Raw genomic sequence first — 20871 nt, forward strand, 5'->3', positions numbered from 1 at the left:
GGATTAATGGTCACTTTACTGGAGTCTCCGGTGGAGCACGTCTCAAATCAGCAAATCACTGTCTGAATTCATTGTGAAATCAACAAGATTTTCAGCAGGAATCATCACTGGAGTCACTAGTGGAGCCTTGCAGCAAGTCTCAAATCTCTGTCTGAATCCATTGTGAAATCAACAAGATTTTCAGCAGGACTTTACAGTGATTAATCATCACTGGAGTCTCTAGTGTCTGAAACAACAGTGAAATCAACCAGATTTCAGCAGGAGTTTACACTTTTGCTTGTAAACAAATCAATGATTTTAGCTTTTTTGAGGACGGGGGCAGCGTGGGGAGTGGGTTGTTAAGTAGCAAGCGACTGCTACGCCCAGTTGAAAGAACCGCACCGCGACAATTGAGATATGTGCTGGTACGTTGGGTCTGCAAACAAACAGTTTGGTGTTATCGCTTCTCGGCCTTTTGGCTAAGATCAAGTGTAGTATCTGTTCTTATCAGTTTAATATCTGATATGTCCTCTATACGAGGACTACATATTAAGCCGATTTTTAGCTCTGGGAGATGAAAAAGGGGCTTGCTCCGTTCACTCCAAGCATCGACCCGGTATTGCAGCACCTCCGGGAACGGTGCACCCTTTAAATTGTGGAAAATAAAAGAAATGGTAACCTGAATCAGTGGTGTGGTGTTGGAAATGATTTCTGCTTTGAGTAAAACAAGTCTCACCTCCACATAGTTTTTAAGACTGAGGCTTTTGGCAAGTGACTTATGCTTACTCATCAATAGTGCCTTTGTTTTGCAAGTCTCAAATCACTGATTTTAACTTCACCGATCTGTGAGGACGGTGCCATCTGCGAACCGTCACCACAAATGCTGTGACTGGGAATACCGTCCCTGCCTCTGTCACCACCAACTCATACTTACCTGGCAGGGGAGATACCATGATCAAGAAGGTGGTTCACCCAGGGCGAGGCTCAGTCATTGCACTGCGACTGTGCTGACCACTGCGAATTCCCCAAATGTGGGAATCTCGACTGCATAATTTGTGGTAGTGGGGGACTGCGTTCGCGCTCTCCCCTGATATTGAAGTCAAAGAAAAACCAGGTGTCCCGTTTAATCATCACTGTCTGAATCCCTAGTGAAATCAACCACATTTCAGCAGGATTTTACACGGATTAATCACCACTGCACTGGAGTCTCCGGTGGAGGGAGTCTACAATCAGCAAATCACTGTCTGAATCCAAAGTGAAATCAACCAGATTTCAGCATTAATCATCACTGCGCTGGAGTCTCCAGTGGAGCACGTCTCAAATCAGCAAATCACTGTCTGAATCCAAAGTGAAATCAAGCACATTTCAGCAGGACTTTACACTTTTGCTTGTAAACAAATCAATGAGTTTTTGATGGCTGGTGCTGGGGAATGGGTTTGGCATTGGACAACCGCAGCTCAACCAGTCCCAACCACAAGAGGGATCACTGTTGCGACTGGGATATAAGGCTGCCTGTCACCTGATTCCGCAACTGACTTTGGTTTCTCTTCAATACGCATAAGTCTTTCGCCTTTTACTAAAGACTTCCGTGGAGAGGAACAACAATGAGTTGACCATATTTTTGGCAGGCTCTGCCAATTGGCTGAGCCTCATGTACTTGTGTGAAAAGAAAAGTAGTTGGACAGAGGCTCCTGACAATGGAGCACAAACAAAGTTGTGTTTACTTATCACTGGAGTCACTAGTGCAGCAAGTCTCAAATCACTGTCTGAATCCAAAGTGAAATCAACCAGATTTCAGCAGGATTTTACAGGGATTAATGGTCACTTTACTGGAGTCTCCGGTGGAGCACGTCTCAAATCAGCAAATCACTGTCTGAATTCATTGTGAAATCAACAAGATTTTCAGCAGGAATCATCACTGGAGTCACTAGTGGAGCCTTGCAGCAAGTCTCAAATCTCTGTCTGAATCCATTGTGAAATCAACAAGATTTTCAGCAGGACTTTACAGTGATTAATCATCACTGGAGTCTCTAGTGTCTGAAACAACAGTGAAATCAACCAGATTTCAGCAGGAGTTTACACTTTTGCTTGTAAACAAATCAATGATTTTAGCTTTTTTGAGGACGGGGGCAGCGTGGGGAGTGGGTTGTTAAGTAGCAAGCGACTGCTACGCCCAGTTGAAAGAACCGCACCGCGACAATTGAGATATGTGCTGGTACGTTGGGTCTGCAAACAAACAGTTTGGTGTTATCGCTTCTCGGCCTTTTGGCTAAGATCAAGTGTAGTATCTGTTCTTATCAGTTTAATATCTGATATGTCCTCTATACGAGGACTACATATTAAGCCGATTTTTAGCTCTGGGAGATGAAAAAGGGGCTTGCTCCGTTCACTCCAAGCATCGACCCGGTATTGCAGCACCTCCGGGAACGGTGCACCCTTTAAATTGTGGAAAATAAAAGAAATGGTAACCTGAATCAGTGGTGTGGTGTTGGAAATGATTTCTGCTTTGAGTAAAACAAGTCTCACCTCCACATAGTTTTTAAGACTGAGGCTTTTGGCAAGTGACTTATGCTTACTCATCAATAGTGCCTTTGTTTTGCAAGTCTCAAATCACTGATTTTAACTTCACCGATCTGTGAGGACGGTGCCATCTGCGAACCGTCACCACAAATGCTGTGACTGGGAATACCGTCCCTGCCTCTGTCACCACCAACTCATACTTACCTGGCAGGGGAGATACCATGATCAAGAAGGTGGTTCACCCAGGGCGAGGCTCAGTCATTGCACTGCGACTGTGCTGACCACTGCGAATTCCCCAAATGTGGGAATCTCGACTGCATAATTTGTGGTAGTGGGGGACTGCGTTCGCGCTCTCCCCTGATATTGAAGTCAAAGAAAAACCAGGTGTCCCGTTTAATCATCACTGTCTGAATCCCTAGTGAAATCAACCACATTTCAGCAGGATTTTACACGGATTAATCACCACTGCACTGGAGTCTCCGGTGGAGGGAGTCTACAATCAGCAAATCACTGTCTGAATCCAAAGTGAAATCAACCAGATTTCAGCATTAATCATCACTGCGCTGGAGTCTCCAGTGGAGCACGTCTCAAATCAGCAAATCACTGTCTGAATCCAAAGTGAAATCAAGCACATTTCAGCAGGACTTTACACTTTTGCTTGTAAACAAATCAATGAGTTTTTGATGGCTGGTGCTGGGGAATGGGTTTGGCATTGGACAACCGCAGCTCAACCAGTCCCAACCACAAGAGGGATCACTGTTGCGACTGGGATATAAGGCTGCCTGTCACCTGATTCCGCAACTGACTTTGGTTTCTCTTCAATACGCATAAGTCTTTCGCCTTTTACTAAAGACTTCCGTGGAGAGGAACAACAATGAGTTGACCATATTTTTGGCAGGCTCTGCCAATTGGCTGAGCCTCATGTACTTGTGTGAAAAGAAAAGTAGTTGGACAGAGGCTCCTGACAATGGAGCACAAACAAAGTTGTGTTTACTTATCACTGGAGTCACTAGTGCAGCAAGTCTCAAATCACTGTCTGAATCCAAAGTGAAATCAACCAGATTTCAGCAGGATTTTACAGGGATTAATGGTCACTTTACTGGAGTCTCCGGTGGAGCACGTCTCAAATCAGCAAATCACTGTCTGAATTCATTGTGAAATCAACAAGATTTTCAGCAGGAATCATCACTGGAGTCACTAGTGGAGCCTTGCAGCAAGTCTCAAATCTCTGTCTGAATCCATTGTGAAATCAACAAGATTTTCAGCAGGACTTTACAGTGATTAATCATCACTGGAGTCTCTAGTGTCTGAAACAACAGTGAAATCAACCAGATTTCAGCAGGAGTTTACACTTTTGCTTGTAAACAAATCAATGATTTTAGCTTTTTTGAGGACGGGGGCAGCGTGGGGAGTGGGTTGTTAAGTAGCAAGCAACTGCTACGCCCAGTTGAAAGAACCGCACCGCGACAATTGAGATATGTGCTGGTACGTTGGGTCTGCAAACAAACAGTTTGGTGTTATCGCTTCTCGGCCTTTTGGCTAAGATCAAGTGTAGTATCTGTTCTTATCAGTTTAATATCTGATATGTCCTCTATACGAGGACTACATATTAAGCCGATTTTTAGCTCTGGGAGATGAAAAAGGGGCTTGCTCCGTTCACTCCAAGCATCGACCCGGTATTGCAGCACCTCCGGGAACGGTGCACCCTTTAAATTGTGGAAAATAAAAGAAATGGTAACCTGAATCAGTGGTGTGGTGTTGGAAATGATTTCTGCTTTGAGTAAAACAAGTCTCACCTCCACATAGTTTTTAAGACTGAGGCTTTTGGCAAGTGACTTATGCTTACTCATCAATAGTGCCTTTGTTTTGCAAGTCTCAAATCACTGATTTTAACTTCACCGATCTGTGAGGACGGTGCCATCTGCGAACCGTCACCACAAATGCTGTGACTGGGAATACCGTCCCTGCCTCTGTCACCACCAACTCATACTTACCTGGCAGGGGAGATACCATGATCAAGAAGGTGGTTCACCCAGGGCGAGGCTCAGTCATTGCACTGCGACTGTGCTGACCACTGCGAATTCCCCAAATGTGGGAATCTCGACTGCATAATTTGTGGTAGTGGGGGACTGCGTTCGCGCTCTCCCCTGATATTGAAGTCAAAGAAAAACCAGGTGTCCCGTTTAATCATCACTGTCTGAATCCCTAGTGAAATCAACCACATTTCAGCAGGATTTTACACGGATTAATCACCACTGCACTGGAGTCTCCGGTGGAGGGAGTCTACAATCAGCAAATCACTGTCTGAATCCAAAGTGAAATCAACCAGATTTCAGCATTAATCATCACTGCGCTGGAGTCTCCAGTGGAGCACGTCTCAAATCAGCAAATCACTGTCTGAATCCAAAGTGAAATCAAGCACATTTCAGCAGGACTTTACACTTTTGCTTGTAAACAAATCAATGAGTTTTTGATGGCTGGTGCTGGGGAATGGGTTTGGCATTGGACAACCGCAGCTCAACCAGTCCCAACCACAAGAGGGATCACTGTTGCGACTGGGATATAAGGCTGCCTGTCACCTGATTCCGCAACTGACTTTGGTTTCTCTTCAATACGCATAAGTCTTTCGCCTTTTACTAAAGACTTCCGTGGAGAGGAACAACAATGAGTTGACCATATTTTTGGCAGGCTCTGCCAATTGGCTGAGCCTCATGTACTTGTGTGAAAAGAAAAGTAGTTGGACAGAGGCTCCTGACAATGGAGCACAAACAAAGTTGTGTTTACTTATCACTGGAGTCACTAGTGCAGCAAGTCTCAAATCACTGTCTGAATCCAAAGTGAAATCAACCAGATTTCAGCAGGATTTTACAGGGATTAATGGTCACTTTACTGGAGTCTCCGGTGGAGCACGTCTCAAATCAGCAAATCACTGTCTGAATTCATTGTGAAATCAACAAGATTTTCAGCAGGAATCATCACTGGAGTCACTAGTGGAGCCTTGCAGCAAGTCTCAAATCTCTGTCTGAATCCATTGTGAAATCAACAAGATTTTCAGCAGGACTTTACAGTGATTAATCATCACTGGAGTCTCTAGTGTCTGAAACAACAGTGAAATCAACCAGATTTCAGCAGGAGTTTACACTTTTGCTTGTAAACAAATCAATGATTTTAGCTTTTTTGAGGACGGGGGCAGCGTGGGGAGTGGGTTGTTAAGTAGCAAGCGACTGCTACGCCCAGTTGAAAGAACCGCACCGCGACAATTGAGATATGTGCTGGTACGTTGGGTCTGCAAACAAACAGTTTGGTGTTATCGCTTCTCGGCCTTTTGGCTAAGATCAAGTGTAGTATCTGTTCTTATCAGTTTAATATCTGATATGTCCTCTATACGAGGACTACATATTAAGCCGATTTTTAGCTCTGGGAGATGAAAAAGGGGCTTGCTCCGTTCACTCCAAGCATCGACCCGGTATTGCAGCACCTCCGGGAACGGTGCACCCTTTAAATTGTGGAAAATAAAAGAAATGGTAACCTGAATCAGTGGTGTGGTGTTGGAAATGATTTCTGCTTTGAGTAAAACAAGTCTCACCTCCACATAGTTTTTAAGACTGAGGCTTTTGGCAAGTGACTTATGCTTACTCATCAATAGTGCCTTTGTTTTGCAAGTCTCAAATCACTGATTTTAACTTCACCGATCTGTGAGGACGGTGCCATCTGCGAACCGTCACCACAAATGCTGTGACTGGGAATACCGTCCCTGCCTCTGTCACCACCAACTCATACTTACCTGGCAGGGGAGATACCATGATCAAGAAGGTGGTTCACCCAGGGCGAGGCTCAGTCATTGCACTGCGACTGTGCTGACCACTGCGAATTCCCCAAATGTGGGAATCTCGACTGCATAATTTGTGGTAGTGGGGGACTGCGTTCGCGCTCTCCCCTGATATTGAAGTCAAAGAAAAACCAGGTGTCCCGTTTAATCATCACTGTCTGAATCCCTAGTGAAATCAACCACATTTCAGCAGGATTTTACACGGATTAATCACCACTGCACTGGAGTCTCCGGTGGAGGGAGTCTACAATCAGCAAATCACTGTCTGAATCCAAAGTGAAATCAACCAGATTTCAGCATTAATCATCACTGCGCTGGAGTCTCCAGTGGAGCACGTCTCAAATCAGCAAATCACTGTCTGAATCCAAAGTGAAATCAAGCACATTTCAGCAGGACTTTACACTTTTGCTTGTAAACAAATCAATGAGTTTTTGATGGCTGGTGCTGGGGAATGGGTTTGGCATTGGACAACCGCAGCTCAACCAGTCCCAACCACAAGAGGGATCACTGTTGCGACTGGGATATAAGGCTGCCTGTCACCTGATTCCGCAACTGACTTTGGTTTCTCTTCAATACGCATAAGTCTTTCGCCTTTTACTAAAGACTTCCGTGGAGAGGAACAACAATGAGTTGACCATATTTTTGGCAGGCTCTGCCAATTGGCTGAGCCTCATGTACTTGTGTGAAAAGAAAAGTAGTTGGACAGAGGCTCCTGACAATGGAGCACAAACAAAGTTGTGTTTACTTATCACTGGAGTCACTAGTGCAGCAAGTCTCAAATCACTGTCTGAATCCAAAGTGAAATCAACCAGATTTCAGCAGGATTTTACAGGGATTAATGGTCACTTTACTGGAGTCTCCGGTGGAGCACGTCTCAAATCAGCAAATCACTGTCTGAATTCATTGTGAAATCAACAAGATTTTCAGCAGGAATCATCACTGGAGTCACTAGTGGAGCCTTGCAGCAAGTCTCAAATCTCTGTCTGAATCCATTGTGAAATCAACAAGATTTTCAGCAGGACTTTACAGTGATTAATCATCACTGGAGTCTCTAGTGTCTGAAACAACAGTGAAATCAACCAGATTTCAGCAGGAGTTTACACTTTTGCTTGTAAACAAATCAATGATTTTAGCTTTTTTGAGGACGGGGGCAGCGTGGGGAGTGGGTTGTTAAGTAGCAAGCGACTGCTACGCCCAGTTGAAAGAACCGCACCGCGACAATTGAGATATGTGCTGGTACGTTGGGTCTGCAAACAAACAGTTTGGTGTTATCGCTTCTCGGCCTTTTGGCTAAGATCAAGTGTAGTATCTGTTCTTATCAGTTTAATATCTGATATGTCCTCTATACGAGGACTACATATTAAGCCGATTTTTAGCTCTGGGAGATGAAAAAGGGGCTTGCTCCGTTCACTCCAAGCATCGACCCGGTATTGCAGCACCTCCGGGAACGGTGCACCCTTTAAATTGTGGAAAATAAAAGAAATGGTAACCTGAATCAGTGGTGTGGTGTTGGAAATGATTTCTGCTTTGAGTAAAACAAGTCTCACCTCCACATAGTTTTTAAGACTGAGGCTTTTGGCAAGTGACTTATGCTTACTCATCAATAGTGCCTTTGTTTTGCAAGTCTCAAATCACTGATTTTAACTTCACCGATCTGTGAGGACGGTGCCATCTGCGAACCGTCACCACAAATGCTGTGACTGGGAATACCGTCCCTGCCTCTGTCACCACCAACTCATACTTACCTGGCAGGGGAGATACCATGATCAAGAAGGTGGTTCACCCAGGGCGAGGCTCAGTCATTGCACTGCGACTGTGCTGACCACTGCGAATTCCCCAAATGTGGGAATCTCGACTGCATAATTTGTGGTAGTGGGGGACTGCGTTCGCGCTCTCCCCTGATATTGAAGTCAAAGAAAAACCAGGTGTCCCGTTTAATCATCACTGTCTGAATCCCTAGTGAAATCAACCACATTTCAGCAGGATTTTACACGGATTAATCACCACTGCACTGGAGTCTCCGGTGGAGGGAGTCTACAATCAGCAAATCACTGTCTGAATCCAAAGTGAAATCAACCAGATTTCAGCATTAATCATCACTGCGCTGGAGTCTCCAGTGGAGCACGTCTCAAATCAGCAAATCACTGTCTGAATCCAAAGTAAAATCAAGCACATTTCAGCAGGACTTTACACTTTTGCTTGTAAACAAATCAATGAGTTTTTGATGGCTGGTGCTGGGGAATGGGTTTGGCATTGGACAACCGCAGCTCAACCAGTCCCAACCACAAGAGGGATCACTGTTGCGACTGGGATATAAGGCTGCCTGTCACCTGATTCCGCAACTGACTTTGGTTTCTCTTCAATACGCATAAGTCTTTCGCCTTTTACTAAAGACTTCCGTGGAGAGGAACAACAATGAGTTGACCATATTTTTGGCAGGCTCTGCCAATTGGCTGAGCCTCATGTACTTGTGTGAAAAGAAAAGTAGTTGGACAGAGGCTCCTGACAATGGAGCACAAACAAAGTTGTGTTTACTTATCACTGGAGTCACTAGTGCAGCAAGTCTCAAATCACTGTCTGAATCCAAAGTGAAATCAACCAGATTTCAGCAGGATTTTACAGGGATTAATGGTCACTTTACTGGAGTCTCCGGTGGAGCACGTCTCAAATCAGCAAATCACTGTCTGAATTCATTGTGAAATCAACAAGATTTTCAGCAGGAATCATCACTGGAGTCACTAGTGGAGCCTTGCAGCAAGTCTCAAATCCCTGTCTGAATCCATTGTGAAATCAACAAGATTTTCAGCAGGACTTTACAGTGATTAATCATCACTGGAGTCTCTAGTGTCTGAAACAACAGTGAAATCAACCAGATTTCAGCAGGAGTTTACACTTTTGCTTGTAAACAAATCAATGATTTTAGCTTTTTTGAGGACGGGGGCAGCGTGGGGAGTGGGTTGTTAAGTAGCAAGCGACTGCTACGCCCAGTTGAAAGAACCGCACCGCGACAATTGAGATATGTGCTGGTACGTTGGGTCTGCAAACAAACAGTTTGGTGTTATCGCTTCTCGGCCTTTTGGCTAAGATCAAGTGTAGTATCTGTTCTTATCAGTTTAATATCTGATATGTCCTCTATACGAGGACTACATATTAAGCCGATTTTTAGCTCTGGGAGATGAAAAAGGGGCTTGCTCCGTTCACTCCAAGCATCGACCCGGTATTGCAGCACCTCCGGGAACGGTGCACCCTTTAAATTGTGGAAAATAAAAGAAATGGTAACCTGAATCAGTGGTGTGGTGTTGGAAATGATTTCTGCTTTGAGTAAAACAAGTCTCACCTCCACATAGTTTTTAAGACTGAGGCTTTTGGCAAGTGACTTATGCTTACTCATCAATAGTGCCTTTGTTTTGCAAGTCTCAAATCACTGATTTTAACTTCACCGATCTGTGAGGACGGTGCCATCTGCGAACCGTCACCACAAATGCTGTGACTGGGAATACCGTCCCTGCCTCTGTCACCACCAACTCATACTTACCTGGCAGGGGAGATACCATGATCAAGAAGGTGGTTCACCCAGGGCGAGGCTCAGTCATTGCACTGCGACTGTGCTGACCACTGCGAATTCCCCAAATGTGGGAATCTCGACTGCATAATTTGTGGTAGTGGGGGACTGCGTTCGCGCTCTCCCCTGATATTGAAGTCAAAGAAAAACCAGGTGTCCCGTTTAATCATCACTGTCTGAATCCCTAGTGAAATCAACCACATTTCAGCAGGATTTTACACGGATTAATCACCACTGCACTGGAGTCTCCGGTGGAGGGAGTCTACAATCAGCAAATCACTGTCTGAATCCAAAGTGAAATCAACCAGATTTCAGCATTAATCATCACTGCGCTGGAGTCTCCAGTGGAGCACGTCTCAAATCAGCAAATCACTGTCTGAATCCAAAGTGAAATCAAGCACATTTCAGCAGGACTTTACACTTTTGCTTGTAAACAAATCAATGAGTTTTTGATGGCTGGTGCTGGGGAATGGGTTTGGCATTGGACAACCGCAGCTCAACCAGTCCCAACCACAAGAGGGATCACTGTTGCGACTGGGATATAAGGCTGCCTGTCACCTGATTCCGCAACTGACTTTGGTTTCTCTTCAATACGCATAAGTCTTTCGCCTTTTACTAAAGACTTCCGTGGAGAGGAACAACAATGAGTTGACCATATTTTTGGCAGGCTCTGCCAATTGGCTGAGCCTCATGTACTTGTGTGAAAAGAAAAGTAGTTGGACAGAGGCTCCTGACAATGGAGCACAAACAAAGTTGTGTTTACTTATCACTGGAGTCACTAGTGCAGCAAGTCTCAAATCACTGTCTGAATCCAAAGTGAAATCAACCAGATTTCAGCAGGATTTTACAGGGATTAATGGTCACTTTACTGGAGTCTCCGGTGGAGCACGTCTCAAATCAGCAAATCACTGTCTGAATTCATTGTGAAATCAACAAGATTTTCAGCAGGAATCATCACTGGAGTCACTAGTGGAGCCTTGCAGCAAGTCTCAAATCTCTGTCTGAATCCATTGTGAAATCAACAAGATTTTCAGCAGGACTTTACAGTGATTAATCATCACTGGAGTCTCTAGTGTCTGAAACAACAGTGAAATCAACCAGATTTCAGCAGGAGTTTACACTTTTGCTTGTAAACAAATCAATGATTTTAGCTTTTTTGAGGACGGGGGCAGCGTGGGGAGTGGGTTGTTAAGTAGCAAGCGACTGCTACGCCCAGTTGAAAGAACCGCACCGCGACAATTGAGATATGTGCTGGTACGTTGGGTCTGCAAACAAACAGTTTGGTGTTATCGCTTCTCGGCCTTTTGGCTAAGATCAAGTGTAGTATCTGTTCTTATCAGTTTAATATCTGATATGTCCTCTATACGAGGACTACATATTAAGCCGATTTTTAGCTCTGGGAGATGAAAAAGGGGCTTGCTCCGTTCACTCCAAGCATCGACCCGGTATTGCACCCCCTCCGGGAACGGTGCACCCTTTAAATTGTGGAAAATAAAAGAAATGGTAACCTGAATCAGTGGTGTGGTGTTGGAAATGATTTCTGCTTTGAGTAAAACAAGTCTCACCTCCACATAGTTTTTAAGACTGAGGCTTTTGTCAAGTGACTCATGCTTACTCATCAATAGTGCCTTTGTTTTGCAAGTCTCAAATCACTGATTTTAACTTCACCGGTCTGTGAGGACGGTGCCATCTGCGAACCGTCACCACAAATGCTGTGACTGGGAATACCGTCCCTGCCTCTGTCACCACCAACTCATACTTACCTGGCAGGGGAGATACCATGATCAAGAAGGTGGTTCACCCAGGGCGAGGCTCAGTCATTGCACTGCGACTGTGCTGACCACTGCGAATTCCCCAAATGTGGGAATCTCGACTGCATAATTTGTGGTAGTGGGGGACTGCGTTCGCGCTCTCCCCTGATATTGAAGTCAAAGAAAAACCAGGTGTCCCGTTTATTCATCACTGTCTGAATCCCTAGTGAAATCAACCACATTTCAGCAGGATTTTACACGGATTAATCACCACTGCACTGGAGTCTCCAGTGGAGGGAGTCTACAATCAGCAAATCACTGTCTGAATCCAAAGTGAAATCAACCAGATTTCAGCATTAACCATCACTGCGCTGGAGTCTCCAGTGGAGCACGTCTCAAATCAGCAAATCACTGTCTGAATCCAAAGTGAAATCAAGCACATTTCAGCAGGACTTTACACTTTTGCATGTAAACAAATCAATGAGTTGTTGATGGCTGGTGCTGGGGAATGGGTTTGGCATTGGACAACCGCAGCTCAACCAGTCCCAACCACAAGAGGGATCACTGTTGCGACTGGGATATAAGGCTGCCTGCCACCTGATTCCGCAACTGACTTTGGTTTCTCTTCAATACGCATAAGTCTTTCGCCTTTTACTAAAGACTTCCGTGGAGAGGAACAACAATGAGTTGACCATATTTTTGGCAGGCTCTGCCAATTGGCTGAGCCTCATGTACTTGTGTGAAAAGAAAAGTAGTTGGACAGAGGCTCCTGACAATGGAGCACAAACAAAGTTGTGTTTACTTATCACTGGAGTCACTAGTGCAGCAAGTCTCAAATCACTGTCTGAATCCAAAGTGAAATCAACCAGATTTCAGCAGGATTTTACAGGGATTAATGGTCACTTTACTGGAGTCTCCGGTGGAGCACGTCTCAAATCAGCAAATCACTGTCTGAATTCATTGTGAAATCAACAAGATTTTCAGCAGGAATCATCACTGGAGTCACTAGTGGAGCCTTGCAGCAAGTCTCAAATCTCTGTCTGAATCCATTGTGAAATCAACAAGATTTTCAGCAGGACTTTACAGTGATTAATCATCACTGGAGTCTCTAGTGTCTGAAACAACAGTGAAATCAACCAGATTTCAGCAGGAGTTTACACTTTTGCTTGTAAACAAATCAATGATTTTAGCTTTTTTGAGGACGGGGGCAGCGTGGGGAGTGGGTTGTTAAGTAGCAAGCGACTGCTACGCCCAGTTGAAAGAACCGCACCGCGACAATTGAGATATGTGCTGGTACGTTGGGTCTGCAAACAAACAGTTTGGTGTTATCGCTTCTCGGCCTTTTGGCTAAGATCAAGTGTAGTATCTGTTCTTATCAGTTTAATATCTGATATGTCCTCTATACGAGGACTACATATTAAGCCGATTTTTAGCTCTGGGAGATGAAAAAGGGGCTTGCTCCGTTCACTCCAAGCATCGACCCGGTATTGCAGCACCTCCGGGAACGGTGCACCCTTTAAATTGTGGAAAATAAAAGAAATGGTAACCTGAATCAGTGGTGTGGTGTTGGAAATGATTTCTGCTTTGAGTAAAACAAGTCTCACCTCCACATAGTTTTTAAGACTGAGGCTTTTGGCAAGTGACTTATGCTTACTCATCAATAGTGCCTTTGTTTTGCAAGTCTCAAATCACTGATTTTAACTTCACCGATCTGTGAGGACGGTGCCATCTGCGAACCGTCACCACAAATGCTGTGACTGGGAATACCGTCCCTGCCTCTGTCACCACCAACTCATACTTACCTGGCAGGGGAGATACCATGATCAAGAAGGTGGTTCACCCAGGGCGAGGCTCAGTCATTGCACTGCGACTGTGCTGACCACTGCGAATTCCCCAAATGTGGGAATCTCGACTGCATAATTTGTGGTAGTGGGGGACTGCGTTCGCGCTCTCCCCTGATATTGAAGTCAAAGAAAAACCAGGTGTCCCGTTTAATCATCACTGTCTGAATCCCTAGTGAAATCAACCACATTTCAGCAGGATTTTACACGGATTAATCACCACTGCACTGGAGTCTCCGGTGGAGGGAGTCTACAATCAGCAAATCACTGTCTGAATCCAAAGTGAAATCAACCAGATTTCAGCATTAATCATCACTGCGCTGGAGTCTCCAGTGGAGCACGTCTCAAATCAGCAAATCACTGTCTGAATCCAAAGTGAAATCAAGCACATTTCAGCAGGACTTTACACTTTTGCTTGTAAACAAATCAATGAGTTTTTGATGGCTGGTGCTGGGGAATGGGTTTGGCATTGGACAACCGCAGCTCAACCAGTCCCAACCACAAGAGGGATCACTGTTGCGACTGGGATATAAGGCTGCCTGCCACCTGATTCCGCAACTGACTTTGGTTTCTCTTCAATACGCATAAGTCTTTCGCCTTTTACTAAAGACTTCCGTGGAGAGGAACAACAATGAGTTGACCATATTTTTGGCAGGCTCTGCCAATTGGCTGAGCCTCATGTACTTGTGTGAAAAGAAAAGTAGTTGGACAGAGGCTCCTGACAATGGAGCACAAACAAAGTTGTGTTTACTTATCACTGGAGTCACTAGTGCAGCAAGTCTCAAATCACTGTCTGAATCCAAAGTGAAATCAACCAGATTTCAGCAGGATTTTACAGGGATTAATGGTCACTTTACTGGAGTCTCCGGTGGAGCACGTCTCAAATCAGCAAATCACTGTCTGAATTCATTGTGAAATCAACAAGATTTTCAGCAGGAATCATCACTGGAGTCACTAGTGGAGCCTTGCAGCAAGTCTCAAATCTCTGTCTGAATCCATTGTGAAATCAACAAGATTTTCAGCAGGACTTTACAGTGATTAATCATCACTGGAGTCTCTAGTGTCTGAAACAACAGTGAAATCAACCAGATTTCAGCAGGAGTTTACACTTTTGCTTGTAAACAAATCAATGATTTTAGCTTTTTTGAGGACGGGGGCAGCGTGGGGAGTGGGTTGTTAAGTAGCAAGCGACTGCTACGCCCAGTTGAAAGAACCGCACCGCGACAATTGAGATATGTGCTGGTACGTTGGGTCTGCAAACAAACAGTTTGGTGTTATCGCTTCTCGGCCTTTTGGCTAAGATCAAGTGTAGTATCTGTTCTTATCAGTTTAATATCTGATATGTCCTCTATACGAGGACTACATATTAAGCCGATTTTTAGCTCTGGGAGATGAAAAAGGGGCTTGCTCCGTTCACTCCAAGCATCGACCCGGTATTGCACCCCCTCCGGGAACGGTGCACCCTTTAAATTGTGGAAAATAAAAGAAATGGTAACCTGAATCAGTGGTGTGGTGTTGGAAATGATTTCTGCTTTGAGTAAAACAAGTCTCACCTCCACATAGTTTTTAAGACTGAGGCTTTTGTCAAGTGACTCATGCTTACTCATCAATAGTGCCTTTGTTTTGCAAGTCTCAAATCACTGATTTTAACTTCACCGGTCTGTGAGGACGGTGCCATCTGCGAACCGTCACCACAAATGCTGTGACTGGGAATACCGTCCCTGCCTCTGTCACCACCAACTCATACTTACCTGGCAGGGGAGATACCATGATCAAGAAGGTGGTTCACCCAGGGCGAGGCTCAGTCATTGCACTGCGACTGTGCTGACCACTGCGAATTCCCCAAATGTGGGAATCTCGACTGCATAATTTGTGGTAGTGGGGGACTGCGTTCGCGCTCTCCCCTGATATTGAAGTCAAAGAAAAACCAGGTGTCCCGTTTATTCATCACTGTCTGAATCCCTAGTGAAATCAACCACATTTCAGCAGGATTTTACACGGATTAATCACCACTGCACTGGAGTCTCCAGTGGAGGGAGTCTACAATCAGCAAATCACTGTCTGAATCCAAAGTGAAATCAACCAGATTTCAGCATTAACCATCACTGCGCTGGAGTCTCCAGTGGAGCACGTCTCAAATCAGCAAATCACTGTCTGAATCCAAAGTGAAATCAAGCACATTTCAGCAGGACTTTACACTTTTGCATGTAAACAAATCAATGAGTTGTTGATGGCTGGTGCTGGGGAATGGGTTTGGCATTGGACAACCGCAGCTCAACCAGTCCCAACCACAAGAGGGATCACTGTTGCGACTGGGATATAAGGCTGCCTGCCACCTGATTCCGCAACTGACTTTGGTTTCTCTTCAATACGCATAAGTCTTTCGCCTTTTACTAAAGACTTCCGTGGAGAGGAACAACAATGAGTTGACCATATTTTTGGCAGGCTCTGCCAATTGGCTGAGCCTCATGTACTTGTGTGAAAAGAAAAGTAGTTGGACAGAGGCTCCTGACAATGGAGCACAAACAAAGTTGTGTTTACTTATCACTGGAGTCACTAGTGCAGCAAGTCTCAAATCACTGTCTGAATCCAAAGTGAAATCAACCAGATTTCAGCAGGATTTTACAGGGATTAATGGTCACTTTACTGGAGTCTCCGGTGGAGCACGTCTCAAATCAGCAAATCACTGTCTGAATTCATTGTGAAATCAACAAGATTTTCAGCAGGAATCATCACTGGAGTCACTAGTGGAGCCTTGCAGCAAGTCTCAAATCCCTGTCTGAATCCATTGTGAAATCAACAAGATTTTCAGCAGGACTTTACAGTGATTAATCATCACTGGAGTCTCTAGTGTCTGAAACAACAGTGAAATCAACCAGATTTCAGCAGGAGTTTACACTTTTGCTTGTAAACAAATCAATGATTTTAGCTTTTTTGAGGACGGGGGCAGCGTGGGGAGTGGGTTGTTAAGTAGCAAGCGACTGCTACGCCCAGTTGAAAGAACCGCACCGCGACAATTGAGATATGTGCTGGTACGTTGGGTCTGCAAACAAACAGTTTGGTGTTATCGCTTCTCGGCCTTTTGGCTAAGATCAAGTGTAGTATCTGTTCTTATCAGTTTAATATCTGATATGTCCTCTATACGAGGACTACATATTAAGCCGATTTTTAGCTCTGGGAGATGAAAAAGGGGCTTGCTCCGTTCACTCCAAGCATCGACCCGGTATTGCAGCACCTCCGGGAACGGTGCACCCTTTAAATTGTGGAAAATAAAAGAAATGGTAACCTGAATCAGTGGTGTGGTGTTGGAAATGATTTCTGCTTTGAGTAAAACAAGTCTCACCTCCACATAGTTTTTAAGACTGAGGCTTTTGGCAAGTGACTTATGCTTACTCATCAATAGTGCCTTTGTTTTGCAAGTCTCAAATCACTGATTTTAACTTCACCGATCTGTGAGGACGGTGCCATCTGCGAACCGTCACCACAAATGCTGTGACTGGGAATACCGTCCCTGCCTCTGTCACCACCAACTCATACTTACCTGGCAGGGGAGATACCATGATCAAGAAGGTGGTTCACCCAGGGCGAGGCTCAGTCATTGCACTGCGACTGTGCTGACCACTGCGAATTCCCCAAATGTGGGAATCTCGACTGCATAATTTGTGGTAGTGGGGGACTGCGTTCGCGCTCTCCCCTGATATTGAAGTCAAAGAAAAACCAGGTGTCCCGTTTAATCATCACTGTCTGAATCCCTAGTGAAATCAACCACATTTCAGCAGGATTTTACACGGATTAATCACCACTGCACTGGAGTCTCCGGTGGAGGGAGTCTACAATCAGCAAATCACTGTCTGAATCCAAAGTGAAATCAACCAGATTTCAGCATTAATCATCACTGCGCTGGAGTCTCCAGTGGAGCACGTCTCAAATCAGCAAATCACTGTCTGAATCCAAAGTGAAATCAAGCACATTTCAGCAGGACTTTACACTTTTGCTTGTAAACAAATCAATGAGTTTTTGATGGCTGGTGCTGGGGAATGGGTTTGGCATTGGACAACCGCAGCTCAACCAGTCCCAACCACAAGAGGGATCACTGTTGCGACTGGGATATAAGGCTGCCTGCCACCTGATTCCGCAACTGACTTTGGTTTCTCTTCAATACGCATAAGTCTTTCGCCTTTTACTAAAGACTTCCGTGGAGAGGAACAACAATGAGTTGACCATATTTTTGGCAGGCTCTGCCAATTGACTGAGCCTCATGTACTTGTGTGAAAAGAAAAGTAGTTGGACAGAGGCTCCTGACAATGGAGCACAAACAAAGTTGTGTTTACTTATCACTGGAGTCACTAGTGCAGCAAGTCTCAAATCACTGTCTGAATCCAAAGTGAAATCAACCAGATTTCAGCAGGATTTTACAGGGATTAATGGTCACTTTACTGGAGTCTCCGGTGGAGCACGTCTCAAATCAGCAAATCACTGTCTGAATTCATTGTGAAATCAACAAGATTTTCAGCAGGAATCATCACTGGAGTCACTAGTGGAGCCTTGCAGCAAGTCTCAAATCTCTGTCTGAATCCATTGTGAAATCAACAAGATTTTCAGCAGGACTTTACAGTGATTAATCATCACTGGAGTCTCTAGTGTCTGAAACAACAGTGAAATCAACCAGATTTCAGCAGGAGTTTACACTTTTGCTTGTAAACAAATCAATGATTTTAGCTTTTTTGAGGACGGGGGCAGCGTGGGGAGTGGGTTGTTAAGTAGCAAGCGACTGCTACGCCCAGTTGAAAGAACCGCACCGCGACAATTGAGATATGTGCTGGTACGTTGGGTCTGCAAACAAACAGTTTGGTGTTATCGCTTCTCGGCCTTTTGGCTAAGATCAAGTGTAGTATCTGTTCTTATCAGTTTAATATCTGATATGTCCTCTATACGAGGACTACATATTAAGCCGATTTTTAGCTCTGGGAGATGAAAAAGGGGCTTGCTCCGTTCACTCCAAGCATCGACCCGGTATTGCAGCACCTCCGGGAACGGTGCACCCTTTAAATTGTGGAAAATAAAAGAAATGGTAACCTGAATCAGTGGTGTGGTGTTGGAAATGATTTCTGCTTTGAGTAAAACAAGTCTCACCTCCACATAGTTTTTAAGACTGAGGCTTTTGGCAAGTGACTTATGCTTACTCATCAATAGTGCCTTTGTTTTGCAAGTCTCAAATCACTGATTTTAACTTCACCGATCTGTGAGGACGGTGCCATCTGCGAACCGTCACCACAAATGCTGTGACTGGGAATACCGTCCCTGCCTCTGTCACCACCAACTCATACTTACCTGGCAGGGGAGATACCATGATCAAGAAGGTGGTTCACCCAGGGCGAGGCTCAGTCATTGCACTGCGACTGTGCTGACCACTGCGAATTCCCCAAATGTGGGAATCTCGACTGCATAATTTGTGGTAGTGGGGGACTGCGTTCGCGCTCTCCCCTGATATTGAAGTCAAAGAAAAACCAGGTGTCCCGTTTAATCATCACTGTCTGAATCCCTAGTGAAATCAACCACATTTCAGCAGGATTTTACACGGATTAATCACCACTGCACTGGAGTCTCCGGTGGAGGGAGTCTACAATCAGCAAATCACTGTCTGAATCCAAAGTGAAATCAACCAGATTTCAGCATTAATCATCACTGCGCTGGAGTCTCCAGTGGAGCACGTCTCAAATCAGCAAATCACTGTCTGAATCCAAAGTGAAATCAAGCACATTTCAGCAGGACTTTACACTTTTGCTTGTAAACAAATCAATGAGTTTTTGATGGCTGGTGCTGGGGAATGGGTTTGGCATTGGACAACCGCAGCTCAACCAGTCCCAACCACAAGAGGGATCACTGTTGCGACTGGGATATAAGGCTGCCTGCCACCTGATTCCGCAACTGACTTTGGTTTCTCTTCAATACGCATAAGTCTTTCGCCTTTTACTAAAGACTTCCGTGGAGAGGAACAACAATGAGTTGACCATATTTTTGGCAGGCTCTGCCAATTGGCTGAGCCTCATGTACTTGTGTGAAAAGAAAAGTAGTTGGACAGAGGCTCCTGACAATGGAGCACAAACAAAGTTGTGTTTACTTATCACTGGAGTCACTAGTGCAGCAAGTCTCAAATCACTGTCTGAATCCAAAGTGAAATCAACCAGATTTCAGCAGGATTTTACAGGGATTAATGGTCACTTTACTGGAGTCTCCGGTGGAGCACGTCTCAAATCAGCAAATCACTGTCTGAATTCATTGTGAAATCAACAAGATTTTCAGCAGGAATCATCACTGGAGTCACTAGTGGAGCCTTGCAGCAAGTCTCAAATCTCTGTCTGAATCCATTGTGAAATCAACAAGATTTTCAGCAGGACTTTACAGTGATTAATCATCACTGGAGTCTCTAGTGTCTGAAACAACAGTGAAATCAACCAGATTTCAGCAGGAGTTTACACTTTTGCTTGTAAACAAATCAATGATTTTAGCTTTTTTGAGGACGGGGGCAGCGTGGGGAGTGGGTTGTTAAGTAGCAAGCGACTGCTACGCCCAGTTGAAAGAACCGCACCGCGACAATTGAGATATGTGCTGGTACGTTGGGTCTGCAAACAAACAGTTTGGTGTTATCGCTTCTCGGCCTTTTGGCTAAGATCAAGTGTAGTATCTGTTCTTATCAGTTTAATATCTGATATGTCCTCTATACGAGGACTACATATTAAGCCGATTTTTAGCTCTGGGAGATGAAAAAGGGGCTTGCTCCGTTCACTCCAAGCATCGACCCGGTATTGCAGCACCTCCGGGAACGGTGCACCCTTTAAATTGTGGAAAATAAAAGAAATGGTAACCTGAATCAGTGGTGTGGTGTTGGAAATGATTTCTGCTTTGAGTAAAACAAGTCTCACCTCCACATAGTTTTTAAGACTGAGGCTTTTGGCAAGTGACTTATGCTTACTCATCAATAGTGCCTTTGTTTTGCAAGTCTCAAATCACTGATTTTAACTTCACCGATCTGTGAGGACGGTGCCATCTGCGAACCGTCACCACAAATGCTGTGACTGGGAATACCGTCCCTGCCTCTGTCACCACCAACTCATACTTACCTGGCAGGGGAGATACCATGATCAAGAAGGTGGTTCACCCAGGGCGAGGCTCAGTCATTGCACTGCGACTGTGCTGACCACTGCGAATTCCCCAAATGTGGGAATCTCGACTGCATAATTTGTGGTAGTGGGGGACTGCGTTCGCGCTCTCCCCTGATATTGAAGTCAAAGAAAAACCAGGTGTCCCGTTTAATCATCACTGTCTGAATCCCTAGTGAAATCAACCACATTTCAGCAGGATTTTACACGGATTAATCACCACTGCACT

General features: G+C 44.8%; 35 non-coding genes across 35 annotated transcripts; all 35 read left to right on the plus strand.

Moving 5' to 3' along the window:
* Positions 1 to 438: 438 nt before the first annotated feature.
* Positions 439 to 629, plus strand: LOC144400280 (U2 spliceosomal RNA). The gene has a single exon (XR_013462218.1). It is a non-coding gene; the product is annotated as a U2 spliceosomal RNA (small nuclear RNA).
* A 276-nt stretch (positions 630 to 905) lies between these two features.
* Positions 906 to 1069, plus strand: LOC144400070 (U1 spliceosomal RNA). Its single transcript, XR_013462008.1, has one exon. It is a non-coding gene; the product is annotated as a U1 spliceosomal RNA (small nuclear RNA).
* Positions 1070 to 1511: 442 nt separating this feature from the next.
* LOC144400593 (U5 spliceosomal RNA) lies at positions 1512 to 1626 on the plus strand. The gene has a single exon (XR_013462528.1). It is a non-coding gene; the product is annotated as a U5 spliceosomal RNA (small nuclear RNA).
* Positions 1627 to 2228: 602 nt separating this feature from the next.
* LOC144400281 (U2 spliceosomal RNA) lies at positions 2229 to 2419 on the plus strand. Its single transcript, XR_013462219.1, has one exon. It is a non-coding gene; the product is annotated as a U2 spliceosomal RNA (small nuclear RNA).
* Positions 2420 to 2695: 276 nt separating this feature from the next.
* Positions 2696 to 2859, plus strand: LOC144400071 (U1 spliceosomal RNA). Its single transcript, XR_013462009.1, has one exon. It is a non-coding gene; the product is annotated as a U1 spliceosomal RNA (small nuclear RNA).
* Positions 2860 to 3301: 442 nt separating this feature from the next.
* On the plus strand, positions 3302 to 3416 carry LOC144400594 (U5 spliceosomal RNA). Its single transcript, XR_013462529.1, has one exon. It is a non-coding gene; the product is annotated as a U5 spliceosomal RNA (small nuclear RNA).
* Positions 3417 to 4018: 602 nt separating this feature from the next.
* LOC144400282 (U2 spliceosomal RNA) lies at positions 4019 to 4209 on the plus strand. Its single transcript, XR_013462220.1, has one exon. It is a non-coding gene; the product is annotated as a U2 spliceosomal RNA (small nuclear RNA).
* Positions 4210 to 4485: 276 nt separating this feature from the next.
* On the plus strand, positions 4486 to 4649 carry LOC144400072 (U1 spliceosomal RNA). The gene has a single exon (XR_013462010.1). It is a non-coding gene; the product is annotated as a U1 spliceosomal RNA (small nuclear RNA).
* Positions 4650 to 5091: 442 nt separating this feature from the next.
* Positions 5092 to 5206, plus strand: LOC144400595 (U5 spliceosomal RNA). Its single transcript, XR_013462530.1, has one exon. It is a non-coding gene; the product is annotated as a U5 spliceosomal RNA (small nuclear RNA).
* A 602-nt stretch (positions 5207 to 5808) lies between these two features.
* LOC144400283 (U2 spliceosomal RNA) lies at positions 5809 to 5999 on the plus strand. Its single transcript, XR_013462221.1, has one exon. It is a non-coding gene; the product is annotated as a U2 spliceosomal RNA (small nuclear RNA).
* Positions 6000 to 6275: 276 nt separating this feature from the next.
* On the plus strand, positions 6276 to 6439 carry LOC144400073 (U1 spliceosomal RNA). The gene has a single exon (XR_013462011.1). It is a non-coding gene; the product is annotated as a U1 spliceosomal RNA (small nuclear RNA).
* Positions 6440 to 6881: 442 nt separating this feature from the next.
* LOC144400596 (U5 spliceosomal RNA) lies at positions 6882 to 6996 on the plus strand. The gene has a single exon (XR_013462531.1). It is a non-coding gene; the product is annotated as a U5 spliceosomal RNA (small nuclear RNA).
* Positions 6997 to 7598: 602 nt separating this feature from the next.
* LOC144400284 (U2 spliceosomal RNA) lies at positions 7599 to 7789 on the plus strand. Its single transcript, XR_013462222.1, has one exon. It is a non-coding gene; the product is annotated as a U2 spliceosomal RNA (small nuclear RNA).
* Positions 7790 to 8065: 276 nt separating this feature from the next.
* Positions 8066 to 8229, plus strand: LOC144400074 (U1 spliceosomal RNA). The gene has a single exon (XR_013462012.1). It is a non-coding gene; the product is annotated as a U1 spliceosomal RNA (small nuclear RNA).
* A 442-nt stretch (positions 8230 to 8671) lies between these two features.
* Positions 8672 to 8786, plus strand: LOC144400598 (U5 spliceosomal RNA). Its single transcript, XR_013462532.1, has one exon. It is a non-coding gene; the product is annotated as a U5 spliceosomal RNA (small nuclear RNA).
* A 602-nt stretch (positions 8787 to 9388) lies between these two features.
* On the plus strand, positions 9389 to 9579 carry LOC144400285 (U2 spliceosomal RNA). The gene has a single exon (XR_013462223.1). It is a non-coding gene; the product is annotated as a U2 spliceosomal RNA (small nuclear RNA).
* Positions 9580 to 9855: 276 nt separating this feature from the next.
* LOC144400075 (U1 spliceosomal RNA) lies at positions 9856 to 10019 on the plus strand. Its single transcript, XR_013462013.1, has one exon. It is a non-coding gene; the product is annotated as a U1 spliceosomal RNA (small nuclear RNA).
* A 442-nt stretch (positions 10020 to 10461) lies between these two features.
* LOC144400599 (U5 spliceosomal RNA) lies at positions 10462 to 10576 on the plus strand. The gene has a single exon (XR_013462533.1). It is a non-coding gene; the product is annotated as a U5 spliceosomal RNA (small nuclear RNA).
* A 602-nt stretch (positions 10577 to 11178) lies between these two features.
* Positions 11179 to 11369, plus strand: LOC144400346 (U2 spliceosomal RNA). The gene has a single exon (XR_013462284.1). It is a non-coding gene; the product is annotated as a U2 spliceosomal RNA (small nuclear RNA).
* A 276-nt stretch (positions 11370 to 11645) lies between these two features.
* Positions 11646 to 11809, plus strand: LOC144400077 (U1 spliceosomal RNA). Its single transcript, XR_013462015.1, has one exon. It is a non-coding gene; the product is annotated as a U1 spliceosomal RNA (small nuclear RNA).
* Positions 11810 to 12251: 442 nt separating this feature from the next.
* Positions 12252 to 12366, plus strand: LOC144400600 (U5 spliceosomal RNA). Its single transcript, XR_013462534.1, has one exon. It is a non-coding gene; the product is annotated as a U5 spliceosomal RNA (small nuclear RNA).
* Positions 12367 to 12968: 602 nt separating this feature from the next.
* On the plus strand, positions 12969 to 13159 carry LOC144400286 (U2 spliceosomal RNA). Its single transcript, XR_013462224.1, has one exon. It is a non-coding gene; the product is annotated as a U2 spliceosomal RNA (small nuclear RNA).
* Positions 13160 to 13435: 276 nt separating this feature from the next.
* On the plus strand, positions 13436 to 13599 carry LOC144400078 (U1 spliceosomal RNA). Its single transcript, XR_013462016.1, has one exon. It is a non-coding gene; the product is annotated as a U1 spliceosomal RNA (small nuclear RNA).
* Positions 13600 to 14041: 442 nt separating this feature from the next.
* Positions 14042 to 14156, plus strand: LOC144400602 (U5 spliceosomal RNA). The gene has a single exon (XR_013462536.1). It is a non-coding gene; the product is annotated as a U5 spliceosomal RNA (small nuclear RNA).
* Positions 14157 to 14758: 602 nt separating this feature from the next.
* Positions 14759 to 14949, plus strand: LOC144400347 (U2 spliceosomal RNA). Its single transcript, XR_013462285.1, has one exon. It is a non-coding gene; the product is annotated as a U2 spliceosomal RNA (small nuclear RNA).
* A 276-nt stretch (positions 14950 to 15225) lies between these two features.
* Positions 15226 to 15389, plus strand: LOC144400079 (U1 spliceosomal RNA). The gene has a single exon (XR_013462017.1). It is a non-coding gene; the product is annotated as a U1 spliceosomal RNA (small nuclear RNA).
* Positions 15390 to 15831: 442 nt separating this feature from the next.
* LOC144400603 (U5 spliceosomal RNA) lies at positions 15832 to 15946 on the plus strand. Its single transcript, XR_013462538.1, has one exon. It is a non-coding gene; the product is annotated as a U5 spliceosomal RNA (small nuclear RNA).
* Positions 15947 to 16548: 602 nt separating this feature from the next.
* On the plus strand, positions 16549 to 16739 carry LOC144400287 (U2 spliceosomal RNA). Its single transcript, XR_013462225.1, has one exon. It is a non-coding gene; the product is annotated as a U2 spliceosomal RNA (small nuclear RNA).
* A 276-nt stretch (positions 16740 to 17015) lies between these two features.
* LOC144400080 (U1 spliceosomal RNA) lies at positions 17016 to 17179 on the plus strand. Its single transcript, XR_013462018.1, has one exon. It is a non-coding gene; the product is annotated as a U1 spliceosomal RNA (small nuclear RNA).
* Positions 17180 to 17621: 442 nt separating this feature from the next.
* On the plus strand, positions 17622 to 17739 carry LOC144400716 (U5 spliceosomal RNA). Its single transcript, XR_013462651.1, has one exon. It is a non-coding gene; the product is annotated as a U5 spliceosomal RNA (small nuclear RNA).
* A 599-nt stretch (positions 17740 to 18338) lies between these two features.
* Positions 18339 to 18529, plus strand: LOC144400288 (U2 spliceosomal RNA). Its single transcript, XR_013462226.1, has one exon. It is a non-coding gene; the product is annotated as a U2 spliceosomal RNA (small nuclear RNA).
* A 276-nt stretch (positions 18530 to 18805) lies between these two features.
* Positions 18806 to 18969, plus strand: LOC144400081 (U1 spliceosomal RNA). The gene has a single exon (XR_013462019.1). It is a non-coding gene; the product is annotated as a U1 spliceosomal RNA (small nuclear RNA).
* Positions 18970 to 19411: 442 nt separating this feature from the next.
* On the plus strand, positions 19412 to 19526 carry LOC144400604 (U5 spliceosomal RNA). Its single transcript, XR_013462539.1, has one exon. It is a non-coding gene; the product is annotated as a U5 spliceosomal RNA (small nuclear RNA).
* Positions 19527 to 20128: 602 nt separating this feature from the next.
* On the plus strand, positions 20129 to 20319 carry LOC144400290 (U2 spliceosomal RNA). The gene has a single exon (XR_013462228.1). It is a non-coding gene; the product is annotated as a U2 spliceosomal RNA (small nuclear RNA).
* A 276-nt stretch (positions 20320 to 20595) lies between these two features.
* LOC144400082 (U1 spliceosomal RNA) lies at positions 20596 to 20759 on the plus strand. The gene has a single exon (XR_013462020.1). It is a non-coding gene; the product is annotated as a U1 spliceosomal RNA (small nuclear RNA).
* Positions 20760 to 20871: the final 112 nt, after the last annotated feature.

This window comes from Gasterosteus aculeatus, chromosome 2, assembly GCF_964276395.1.
Source record: "Gasterosteus aculeatus chromosome 2, fGasAcu3.hap1.1, whole genome shotgun sequence".
NCBI lineage: Eukaryota > Metazoa > Chordata > Actinopteri > Perciformes > Gasterosteidae > Gasterosteus > Gasterosteus aculeatus.